Source organism: Elephas maximus, chromosome 1 (assembly GCF_024166365.1).
Source record: "Elephas maximus indicus isolate mEleMax1 chromosome 1, mEleMax1 primary haplotype, whole genome shotgun sequence".
Classification (NCBI taxonomy): Eukaryota; Metazoa; Chordata; class Mammalia; order Proboscidea; family Elephantidae; genus Elephas; species Elephas maximus.
The window spans coordinates 79,221,415-79,234,995 of NC_064819.1; the positions used below are offsets into that span (position 1 = coordinate 79,221,415).

A 13,581-nucleotide genomic window follows, 5' to 3' on the forward strand; every position below is an offset into this window, starting at 1 on the left:
CTATATTCTGACAGAAAAGGGTATTTAATGTCTGTGTTGTCTACAAAAAACCCACAATTTAGGTAAAAACCTAAAAATAGTTTTTGTTAACCAAAGATTTCAAAATATTCAAACATTTTGTGGTTTGAATCCACCAGCGGCTCTATAGGAGTAAAGACCTGGCAATCTGCTCCTGTAAATATTACAGCCTAGGAAATTCTATGGGGAAGTTTTACTCTTCGCTATAGAGTCACCGAAGGTCAGCAGTTCAAATCCAACAGGCCCTCCTTGGGAACGCTGTAGGGCAGTTCCACTCTGTCCTATAGTGTCACTATGAGTTGGAATCGAATTGATGGCAATGGGTTCGGTTTGGTATTTTTAATAGGGTCGCTATGAATCAGAATTCACTTGACACACAACAACAACAGGCAAAATAGCAGGTATCGAAGGGGATTTATCAAAAAAAAGTAAAACACAGAATCAAATAATTATCTGGTTAGCTTAACAGGTAGTTTATTTAAATATTTTCTTCTTAAATGTATCTTATTTTAACAATGGCAAGTTTGAAGTTTTTTTCATGTGTATTCTGCTGATTAAGTGATAGAATAGCAAATATTTCTTTACATAAATGAAAGTTGATTACTGAATTGTTGAGTTCCCTAAATGATCTTGTCTCTGTTGTATTGAAAAGTTTAGAGTGACTTCTAATTATGTTCTGAGTGGAATACAGAAAATATGATTATTTTAATGACAATTCATTGCATATTTTTTTAAAACCATGATGACTAGCTTCATTGATAACCATATCACTTGCATGACACACAAGTCTCATGTTCTATATCTTTTGTTTGTTTTAGAAGATAAATAACTATTTTCCTTTCACTACCTCATTTCATTAGCCCACTCAAGGTAGCCTTTTAACTTCTGCTTCCAGATAAGATGTACGAGGTTATGGCAGGCCTTGCAGGTACATTGAAAAGTCAGATACGTTTTTAGCGATCATATTTTTAAAGACATTAGAAAGCTGTGGTTGTGATGAGGATGATTTGGACTAAAATTACAGAGAGGAGATAGACATTCTCAACTGAGCTGATGAGGGCTAGCTTCCCCCACCCTGCCACCCAGAGAATTTGACAAGCCTGAGTGTGAGCTGAGGATCAGGCGAGATGCAGACAAAAGGTCTCTGCCTTGAGAGAAAGAAGTCAGTATAGCAGTCATGTTTGGCTGGAGTGACAAAAGGAAATCTTAAGAAATTTCAAATAAATGGCCATCTGTTACCAGACACTTGCTGGATGCTGAGGCTGCATGGGAAGCTGGAGAACTAGGCCAAAAGCTTCAAGAGATAGAATACAGATAAATAAATATTTATAATTTAAAAATTATGTATATTTATATATATAAAAAATTGAGATATTATAAAACCTCCTGCAATTTCATTGTGCTGAGGAAACAAAAAACCCACTAAGAGTAAGAGCCTGCCTCTATCACACAGCTCTCCCTATTAAGATATTTGTCAGATTTTGAAGCTGCTTGGAGCAAGAGGGTACTAAATGAACATCTTTAATGGACAGAATTCAATCTCCCAGAGCCTTCAAGGGCTGAAGAATAAGACTTCCCAGACTTTCTGTCACAATCTCAAGAGGACCACGCCCCAGGAATAGGAAGGAACAAGAGAAAGACTGAATCTCTCTAAATCTGTTACCCTCCCTGACCCAGCTCAGTCCTAACCAAGGAAGGGAGAGCTCTCTTGGTGGAAGATAACATCATCTAGAGCCTCTATCATTCTTTTATACACCATGTCTGTCATATAATTAAAAATTATAAGACATAAAGACAGATGATCATATGAGCGATAATCGAGGGAAAATATAACAACAGAAGCAGAATGATAGATGATCTAAATGATGGAATTAGCACTCAAGGACTTTAAAGAAGCTATGATTAAATCCTGTCAAGGAGAATAGAGAAAAGCCTAGAAAAATTGATGAAAGATGAAGAATTTCACAAAAAATTTGCAATCTACATTAAAAAAAACACAAACATTCTAGAAATGAAAAACACAATTTCATTATCAGAAACTCCATTAATGTGGTCACACAATGGGTAAAGGCTTGGGAACATGCTTATCATGATAAGACACACAAGTCTTGAGAGCATTCTCATCAGGTAAGGGAACTAACCACTTACAACTGGTGAGGTTTCATGCATTTTATTCATGGTGAAGGTGAACTGCACTTAAAAATTTCCCCCAACTTTGGAAGACAGCAAATTTGTGATTTGATGGGGAGAAACAGAAAATTACTTTCCCATGACCTGCTCCATTAAAAAAGAGTGGAGCTTAAGCGAGAATAAAAAGTTCTGCTGGAAATCAAAAGTACCGGATTTTTTAATGCAAACTGAAACTGAACATAGAAAGCTTTCATGGAAAAACTGGCACCGAAGACCCAGGACCTCATCCATTAATGAAGGTTGACACCTGATCTTTACAGCCCCTTGGTTAAAATACAGGAACCTGATCCTGGATGCTGTTGGATTTGAACCACAGCCCTAGCATATGGCTGTGTGACTGTGTTGTCAGTTTTTCTCTCATTGCCATGGCTTACTGGTCAATAAAAAACAAGAAATATCAACAAGCAAAATAAAGAACAAGAGACCCCATTCATTGCTTCCATCCCATTTACTCTCCCTTTCCTACCTGTTGCTGTTGAGTGGATTCCAAACTCATAGCAACCCTACAGGACACAGTAGAACTGCCCCATAGGGTTTCCAAGGCTCTTATCTTTACAGAAGTGGACTGCCACATCTTTCTACCTCAGAGCGGCTGATTCGTTCAAATGTGCACCTTTCAGTTAGCAGTGGAGTGCTTAACCACTACTCCACCAGGGCTTCGTCTTCCCTTCCTAGGCCCTGATTTTACTGTTTAATACAAAATCTCTACAAAGTTACTGAAAGCAATATCCCACCTACAAACACAACCCTCTTTTTCAGAGCTAAAGAACAAGACTCGCCAGACTTTCTATCAAAGTCCCAAGAAGGATTTCAACCCAGGACCTAAAAGAATAGTATTTGTAATTCTTTTTGTTTTAACCTTGTGTATCTATCATGATAGCACACACACAAAAAAGAAGTTGCAGTTGAGTCAATACCAACTCATAGCAGCCCTACAGGACAGAGTAGAACTGCCCCACAGAGTTTCCAAGGAGGGCCTGGTGGATTTGAACTGCTGACTTTTTGGTTAGCAGCCATAGATCTTAGCCACTACAACACCAGGGTATTCATGATAGCACAAAGGGTATAATTTGTTCCATGGACCTCTTTAGTGGGGTAAGATTCTATCAATAACAGATACTCCCACCACCTCCAGGTAAACTGTACCCCCTCACCCCCGTTTCAATGTGGTTTGCAAGAATAAATTACGGTACAATAGTCACTTCTTTTATACTTTTTATTTATTTGAGAAAACATTGAAATTATATTATTGATAAGCCCATAACTTCTAAGTAGCATAAAGTTAAAGGTAAATTATTTTTTTTGTCATTCAACTTCAGTAAAGAGTTAAGAGATGGGCCTACAAGTGGTCCCAGGTGATGCGCATGCTTTGTGGGTGCATGTGTGTGTGCTCATGATAACATATTAATAAATACTTAATTTCAGGTCATAGCTAAGCCAAAATATTGCATACTGAAGAGCAATACAAGGAAATATTCTTTGAGCTATATAAAAATGCTTCTTCCAGGATGGGAAGTGAATCCAGAGAGAGGTTTATTTCCTATTAAAAATGACACATGGTCAGCCAAGATGCTCCCTTTAAATGCATTAAAGCAAACAGAATTCCTTTTCCTACAGATAGTTTAATAAATCAACTTTCCAAAGAGAACCTTGCAAAACTACTTAACAGTTTCCAAATGCTTGAAAATACTTGGAAATCATAGAGTGTCCCAGACAGAGCTGGAGAAAAATGTAGAACAAATTCTAACTCACAAAAAAGACCAGATTTACTAGCCTGACAGAGACTGGGGAAACCCTGAGAGTATGGCCCCTGGACACCCTTTCAACTCAGTACTTAAGCCACTCCTGAGGTTTACCCTACAGCCAAAGATTAGACAGGCCCATAAAACAAGATGAGACTAAATGGGCACACCAGCTCAGGGGCAAAGACAAGAAGGTAGGAAGGGACAGGAAACCTTGTAAATGGGGAACCCAAGGTCAAGAAAGGGAATGTTGGCATGTCATGGGATTACAACCAATGTCACAAAACAATATGCGTGTTAATTGTTTAATGAGAAACTACTTTGCTCTGTAAACATCTGAAGTAAAAAAAAAAAAAGAAAATAATAATTATTATAGGTGACTTGCTAACACAGAATCAGAAGTGAGCACCTAAGATTTGACAATTGATAGCAACATCCCACTGATAGTAAGTATGCCAAATAACCCAACTGTTAGAAATGTCCAAAATGCCTCATTAAGACTAAAGCCATAGGTACGACTGAACAGCTTCACTATCGAAAGAGGTTAAAATTATCCCCATGAACGGTTGTGTAATCAGAAGAACTTGTAGAAATAGTAGATTCTATTCAGTTCAGAATGGTTAGAATAAATCCACCACACCACGTAAATGAAGGAAGAGTGCTCCAGACTCTAAGGCTGTCTCAAGAACCCCATCCCCAGAACTTGCTGATTCAGGGGTCATTTATTTCTACATTTAAAACATATATCCCACCTTTCCAGCAAACCACATCCCCAAGACATTTCCAAACAATGGTTTCTAGCATCTGCCTAGTTAGACTTTGAAACATGCTATGATACTAGAGGTGGATGAAAGCTCTCAGCTATACGGTAGCCAAGCATCAGATTAGAAGTCACCTGCAAAAGAAGTGGTTAACAGGGGTCTGTTACCTGTTCCTCCCTCCTCAGAGAGTCTGTCACTCAGCAGAACCTCTGGCAAACAGTAATTTCTGGAATTTACCAGCTAAGAGATAAATGAAGGTTTGTAGGTGTTATTTTACACTGATTAAACTAGTTGCTGTTGAATTGGCTCTGACTCATAGCGACCCATGTGCATCAGAGTAGAACTGTGTTTCATGGGTTTTCAATAGCTGAATTTTTGGAAGTAGATAGCCAGGCCTTTCTTCCCAGGCACCTCTGGGTGGTCTTAAACCTCCAACCTGTTGGTTAGCAGCCAAGCATGTTAATGAGTCGCACCATGCAGGGATTCCATATACCAATTACTGATCTAGTAATGATTTTAGCAGGATTTATGTGGTCTGTCCAGAGTGTTTATTATAAATACACCTGTGATTGGCAGACTTCAACTGTGCTAAAGAATGTTAGTCTTGTAGTCAGAACTGGTTTAAAAGAGTAGAGACATATAGTCTATTCTACCAAAAGCCATCTATACATACAATGCAATTCTGATCCAAATTTCAACGACATTTTTTAATGAGATGGAGAAACAAATCACCAACTTCATATGGAAGGGAAAGAGGCCCTTGATAAATAAAGCATCACCGAGAAAGAAGAACAAAGTGGGAGGCCTTACTCTACCTGATTTTAGAAAGTATTACACCACCACAGTAGTCAAAACAGCCTGGTACTGGTACAACAACAGATACATAGACCAATGGAACAGAATTGAGAATCCAGACATAAATCCATCCACATATGAGAAGCTGATATTTGACAAAGGCCCAAAGTTAGTTAATTGGGGAAAAGACAGTTGCTTTAACAAATGGTGCTGGCATAACTGGATATCCATCTGCAAAAAAATGAAACAAGACCCATACCTCACACCATGCACAAAAATGAACTCAAAATGGATCAAAGACCTAAATATAAAATCTAAAACAATAAAGATCATGAAAGAAAAAATAGGGACAACACTAGGAGCCATAATACATGGCACAAATAGTACACAAAACATTACTAAAAATGCAGAAGAAAACCAGGTAACTGGGAGCTCCTAAAAATCAAACACCTATACTCATCCAAAGACTTCACCAAAAGAGTAAAAAGATTACCTACAGACTGGGAAAAAGGTTTTAGCTATGACATTTCTGATCAGCACCTGATCTCTAAAATCTACATGATACTGCAAAAACTCAACTACAAAAAGTCAAATTTAAAAATGGGCAAAGGATATAAACAGGCACTTCACTAAAGAAGATATTCAGGCTGCTAACAAATACATGAGGAAAAGCTCACAATCATTAGCCATTAAAGAAATGCAAATCAAAACTACAATGAGATTCCATCTCACTCCAACAAGGGTGGCATTAATCCAAAAAACACAAAATAATAAATGTTGGAGAGGTTGTGGAGAGACTGGAACACTTACACACTGCTGGTGGGAATGTAAAATGGTACAACCACTTTGGAAATTGATTTGGCGCTCCCTTAAAAGACTAGAAACAGAACTACCGTACAATCTAGCAATCCCACTCCTTGGAATATATTCTAGAGAAATAAGAGCCTTTACACAAACAGATATATGCACACCCATGTTCACTGCAGCACTGTTTACGATAGCAAAAAGTTAGAAGCAACCAAAGCGCCTATCAATGGATAAATGGATAAATAAACTTTGGTATATTCATACAATGGGGTACTATGCATCAGTACAGAACAATGATGAATTTGTGCAACATTTCATAACATGGAGAAATCTGAGAGACATTATGCTATGTGAAATTAGTCAGTTGCAAAAGGAGAAATATTGTATAAGACCACTATTATAAGAACTGGAGAAATAGTTTAAATAGAGAAGAAAATGTTCTTTGATGGTTACAAGAGGGAAGAAAGAGAGGGAAGGGCTTTCACTAATTAGTAGATAAGTTTTATTTTAGATAAAGGGAAAGACAACTCACAATACAGGAGAGGTCAACACTTCTGGTCTAAACCAAAAGCAAAGAAGTTTCCTGAATAAACTGAATGCTTTGAAGGCGAGCGAAGCAGGGGTGGGGTTTGGGGATGATGGTTTCAGGGGACATCTAAGTCAACTGGCGTAATAAAATCTATTAAGAAAATATCCAGCATCCCACTTTGGAAAGTGGCATCTGGGGTCTTAAACGCTAGCAAGCAGTCGTCTAAGATGCATCCATTGGTCTCAATCCACCTGAAGCAATGAAGAATGAAGAACACCAAAGTCACAAGGTAACTATGAGCCTAAGAGACAGAAAAGACCACATAAACCAGAGACTACATCAGCCTGAGACCAGAAGAACTAGATGGTGCCCAGCCACAACCAATGACTGCCCTGACAGGGCACACAACAGAGAACACCTGAGGGAGCAGGAAAGCAGTGGGATGCGGGCCCCAAGTTCTCATAAAAAGACCAGACTTAATGGTCAGACTGGGACTAGAAGGACCCCGGAGGTAATGGTCCCGAGACCTTCTGTTAGCCCAAGACAGGAAACTTTTCCAGGGCCAACTCTTCTAACAGGGATTGGACTGGAATATGGGATGGAAAATGTTACTGGTGAAGAACGGGCTTCTTGGATCAAGTAGACACAATGAGACTGTGTTGGCATCTCCCATCTGGAGGGGAAATGAGAGGGCAGAGGGGGCCAGAAGCTGCCAGAATGGACACAAGGAGAGAGAGTGGTGAGAAGTAGTGTCCTGTCTCATTAGGGGGAGAGCAATTAGAAGTGTATAGAAAGGTGTGTATAAATTCTTGTATGAGAGACTGAGAGATTTGTAAATTTGACTTGATTTGTAAACTTTACTTAAATCACAACAAAAATTAATTAAAAAAAAAAAGAGTAGAGACATGTAGAAACTGAGAAACCCCCAAGCTAAATGTGGTCTCTGTGCTGATTTGTACTATAAGCAGTTAGTGCCCTGTGTATTAGAAAAAAAAAATTCCATCGTACAAAGGGGTCCAGAAGCTGCATCTGACTTGGTCAGGCCTTGTAGATATCAGTGTGCTGTTGCTCCTCTCTTGTATACTTTGCTAATCATTAGTGAAGCTTGTGCTGCTTTAGACTTGTGTGTCATGTGAGTTTGGCTGACATTTTGGATTTCTGCAATCACTCATTACCAGAGCTGAGGTGTGCACTCTGCATTCCTCAGAAGGCTAAAGGGTTGAAGGAAGCCACTAGTAGCTTAGGATATAATTATAGTGCTTGACTCCAGATGATAAATACAGATGGGACAAAATAATTTAGTGAGTCTTGGTACACCCACTGCAGCCATTCCACAGTTGTTGGTGAAAATTCAAAAGGAAACAAGTCCTAGTGATTTTGGTGGCAATTCACACGACACTATGTCTGTAATAGACAAAGCGTGGGTAACTTGATGAGTCAGAGTTCCTAGATTCCATGTGAAAAACAGTACAGAACAGTACTGAACTTTTTGGGTTTGGTCTCTTAAGTGATTTTTTTTTTTTAATTGTAGGGTGGGGCCCAGAGATCTTTACAATCTTTAGTTTATATCCAAGTATAAACATTCAAATGCCATTGAAACTTGTGCTTAAATGAAATAAATCTGTTTCATTGCAGCACTTTGGGGTGTTCTGGCAAGCAGAAGAATGGTTGCTGAGTCAGAACAGTAGCCTATGACTTTATGAGACCTTGATATTTTCTGCACCAAAAAAAAAAAAAAACTCATTTGAAGGATTTTTTAAATGATGTTTTAGATATAAGTATCAGAGTGTTGCTGAATAGTAATGGAGAATGGCAATTTGGGGGGGTAAATAGTACTTCAAAACTGTTTTCTTACTGGTACACAATAAGCATTTCTGTTGTATCAGTATGTATAGAGATTCTTGAGTGTTGATTTCATGTGTGACTAATGTGGATACTGTAATGTGTTAGGGGTGTAGACAGAATCTTGATCACATGTATACTTTGCCTTAGCTGTCATTTCCAGCTTGCTAAATGCTGTATCTGTTGCAAGACCACTCTGTCTCAAGGCCCAGAAGAATGTAGAAACCATAAATTACATATATATGGGGTTATATATATTAAATATATATATATATAACCCCATTGCCATTAAGTTGATTCCCACTGATAGCAACCCTCCAGGATAGAGTAAAACTGCCCCATAGATTTTTCAAGCACTACCTGTTGGATTTGAGCCGCCAATATTTTGCTTAGCAGCTGTAGCTCTTAACCGCTACGTCACCAGGGTTTCCAAATATGTATATATATATATATATATAATTATATTATATAATACATAATATGTGTTTTTTTAGCTGCTGTGGAGTGAGCCCCAATTCATGGCAACCCCATACACAACTGGAAGAAACTGTGCCCAGTCCTGGGTCAATCCTATAATCAGTTGCAGATAGAAGCATTGTGATTCATAGGGTTTTCATTGGATGATTTTTGGAAGCAATTCAACATTACAATAGATATATGGTGACTGCCCATGAGGTGTGTTAGGTGGGAATCGAACCTGGGCCTCTCACATAGAAATTGAGAGTTGAGAATCCTACCTGTGAACAACTATGCCCCATATAATATGTAGAATAAAATATAAAGTTGAATGCATTCTTAGCAAAATTCCTGCTAAAGATATTAACATTCAAAAATCTCATAAAGGCAAGAACTGAATCTTCCTGATTAAAAATATGGTATCCCTTGAAATGGTGACATGGATGTGGAAATATACCTTGGGTTTCAGGTTACCTATTGTTGCATAAAAACCCACCAAAACTTAATGCCTCAAAAATATCAGCAAACATTTATTTTGTGCATTTCATGATTATCTATTTAGAAAATTCAAGAAAATAAAATGAAAATTTGGGATATTGTAAACAATGTTTAAAGAGTGTGCCTAATACAAACAAACACACTTTTTCATTAGTATACTGAACTAAAAAGTTTTAAAAATGTTCCAGTTACAATAAAAGGAATTAAAAATATATCAAGACACTAGTTTATCTTAATAAGGATATGTAAAACTTTTCTAATAAACACATAACAAAGGAAATAAATGATGAATCACATCCAAAATGGATACAATACTGCAAAGCTGCCAGTTCTCCAGGAATTGTGTCATAGATTTATGCAATTCCAATTTAACTCTAAGGTTTGTTTTTTTTTAGAAACTGTCAAAATTATTTTTAAGGTACACTCACAACTCCAAAATATAGAAATAAGGGAGACCTAAAAAAAATTTTTTTTTTTTTTTTAATGTTGTGTCAGGTCGCTATGAGTAGGATCCACTCGATGGCTACAGGGGTGTGTGTATGTGCGTGTGTACGTGTGTGTGTGATCTGCCAATTAAAGAACCCTGGTGGTACAGTGGCTAAGAGCTCAGCAGCTAACTGAAAGGTGTGAGGCTGGAACCACCAGGAGCTATGTGGGAGAAAGATGTGACAGTCTGCTTCTGTAAAGACTAACCCAGTGCCATCATAAAGACTACACACTTGGAAATCCTGTGGGGCAGTTCTACTCTGTCTTATAGGGTTAATATGAGTGGGAATTGACTTGACAGCAATGGGTTTTAATCTGCCAATTTTTTTTTTTTTCCAAAGTCAACTTCTACCCAGAGAAAACTTGAGTATTACAACTTGAGGCTTTTTCCTTCAGTTATTTCAGTTTGAGCAATGCCCATTGAGTTCTTCTCTTTTGATTTTTTAACTCTAAGCCTTTGCACACTTCATCATAATAATTTATCTTATTAGCTGCAGTCAAGAAATCAAACAATGTATTGCATCAGACAAATTTGCTGCAAAAGACCTCTTTAAAGTTTTGCAAAGTAAAGATGTCACTTTGATGATTAAGATGTGCATGACCCAAATCACGCTCTTTTCAATTGCCTCATATGAATGCAAAATTGGATAATGAAAAAGGAAGGTAGAAGAATTGATGCATTCAAACTGTGGTGTTGTGAAGAATACTGAATATGCCTCAATTGCCAAAGGAATGAACAAATCAGTCTTAGAAGAAATACAACCAGAATGTTACTTAGTAGTAAGGACAGCAAGACTTCATTGACTTTCTTACTTTGCATGTGTCATCAGGAAAGACCAATCAATAGAAAAGGACATCATATATGGTAAAGTAGAGGGCCAACAAAAACTAGAGAAACTCCATGAGATGGATTGACACGATAACCACAACAATGGACTCAAACATACTAACAATCATGAAGGTGGCACAGGACCAAGCAATGTTTCATTGTTATGCAACATTCTGTTAGGGCAACCGACAACAACAAAAAAATCTTACAAATTCTAGAATTTATACTAAAGCTACAAATCTTATCAATGAGAGTCTGGCAAGTAAGAAAAAGGAGATAATCTAAAATTCAAAAACAGATATATATGGAAAATAAATGATATTTGAATAAATGCTATTCCAATACTAACCACACAAAAAGGTAATTCGCTCCTCACAATGTACACCAAACCAGATTGACTAAAGAGATACTTATTTTCAAAAAAGAACCAAATGAAGTAGGTATGTATACTTTTCTTAATTCTCTTTTGAAAGTTTTCTAACCATTAAAGAAGCAAATCATTAAGAAACAGACCAATAAATGTGACCACATAAATATTAAATCCAAAATTCATAATGAATAAAAAGAAAAGAAACATACTGGGGAAAAATAGTTGGTACGTATTTGATGGACAGTGGTTTGTAATCTTCAATATAAAAAAGTCTTAGTAAGAATATGAATAATTGAATAGAAAGATACACAAAGAAAAACAGGTAGTTCTTAAAAGAACAAGCACTTGCCCCACCTACATATGTCCTAGAAGTAGAGAAAAAAATACCTCAATCTATCTAAGAATAAAATTGAGATAACAAAAATGACATAATTTTTGGCCCATCAAATATTTCTTGTAGGCAATAATGCTATAAATTCAGCAAATTTGTGGCCAAATCACATAAACTGTCTGTAGTACAATTTACCAATATTTATCAAATATTTTTTGGAAAAAAATTACACTTCCTTTAATTTCTTATAATGATATGATGAGCAATACCTGCAAAAAAATCTATGCATGATAATTTTCATAACCCAATTAATTATAAAATGTTTTTTTTTTAAAGTCTATATGTTCAATGACAGGGTACTGGTGAAAATTACAATTCCTGTATACAACAGAATTCTATGCAGTCAAAAAAATATAATCTTTTAGAATACTATTTAACATCCCTCAAAAATGCTAAAATGTTAGTATTCTTACTAGCTTCAATGGTTTCATAATCCTGTTGTGCCTGTGACTTTATGACATGTAGTTAAATGTCTTTCTGTAAGTAGAAATGGAAAAAAGTCCTCAAATGAGGATGCAAATAAGAAAAACTTGTAAAGCTTTTTTAAAATAATAATAATACAGATGCTCTAGGAATACTGAATCAGCATCTCTGGAGCTTGTACTGAATCCGTAAACTTAGATTTTGAACATTCATTTTCCTAAGAGAATTAGCTAAGGAAATGCCCTTGAGAGTTGTCAGGGGAAATTTTGATGACATGGGGAGGATATCACATCTTAGGGGCTCTGGCATTCAAAGTCCTTCCACTGAAGCATCTTTCTCCCCCAGCAACCTGGAGTTATAGGCCTTCCAAAGAATCTTCTTAAATGCACCATTCACATTCATGTTCCACAGTGTATATATGAGAGGATTGATCATGGGCGTGATGGTGGTGTAGAAGAGAGATATGAAGTTGCTCTAACCCTGAAAGTAGCTGTTGCTGGGCTAGAGATAAGCCTAGATGGCTCTGCCATAGAACAGGGAAACCGTTGTAAGGCGGGATCCACAGGTCCCAAATGCCTCTCTCTGCCCTGCCGCTGACTTTATGAGTAAGTTGGCTCTGACAATCTGACCATAGGAGAACATGATTAATACAATAGGACAATAGGTATAAGAAGAATGATGACACCGACAAAGAAGAGTTCAGATTCATTCATAGTGATGTCAACACAGCCATGTTTGAGCAAAGGACAAACCTCACACAAGTAGTGTTCTAATATATTTCTCCCACAAGATGGTAAAAAGAGGACGAGCACTGTCTACAATAAATAGTTGGCAAAACAAATGAGCCAGGAAGCAGAAGCCACCAGGGCACAGAGACAGGGGTACAGGATGACTATGTAGTGGAGGGACCTGCAAACAGCTGTATAATGGTCAAATACTATAACCCCTAATAGAATGTGTTCTGTAGATCCCAAACCAAGAGAGATATACAGTTGAACTACACAACCACGATAGAAGATAGATTTGTCTGTTCCTGCAGTAGCTGTGGGACAATGCTGGAAGTGTAACACAGGTCAAGAAAGCTTATGTTGGTGAGAAAAAAAGCACATAGAGGTGTAAAAACTTAGGCCCAGTTCGGGCAATAAAATGGTGTGTTTCCGAGCAAAATAAAGATAAAAAAGATAAAGAGAACTAGCTCCAGGTGAGGTCTGTCAGAGAAACGCAATAAGACAAATCCAGTGAAAGAACTTCCATTTTTCTGTTCCTCCTTTGTTAGCATTTGTTTCCTGTCATGACAAAGCACCTTAGCAAATTTAAAAAGGAATAAAAAAAAGAGTGGGGTGAATGAACCCAGAACATTTCAAGATCGATCCTGAAGTACAATGCTGTCAGGGATAGGATGATAAACATACACCTACAAGGAAGACCAGTTAATATGACTATT

General features: G+C 37.3%; 1 pseudogene; it reads right to left on the reverse strand.

The window, feature by feature from the left end:
* Positions 1 to 12,446: 12,446 nt before the first annotated feature.
* LOC126061545 (putative olfactory receptor 2B8) lies at positions 12,447 to 13,416 on the reverse strand (annotated as a pseudogene).
* Between the last annotated feature and the right edge of the window lie 165 nt (positions 13,417 to 13,581).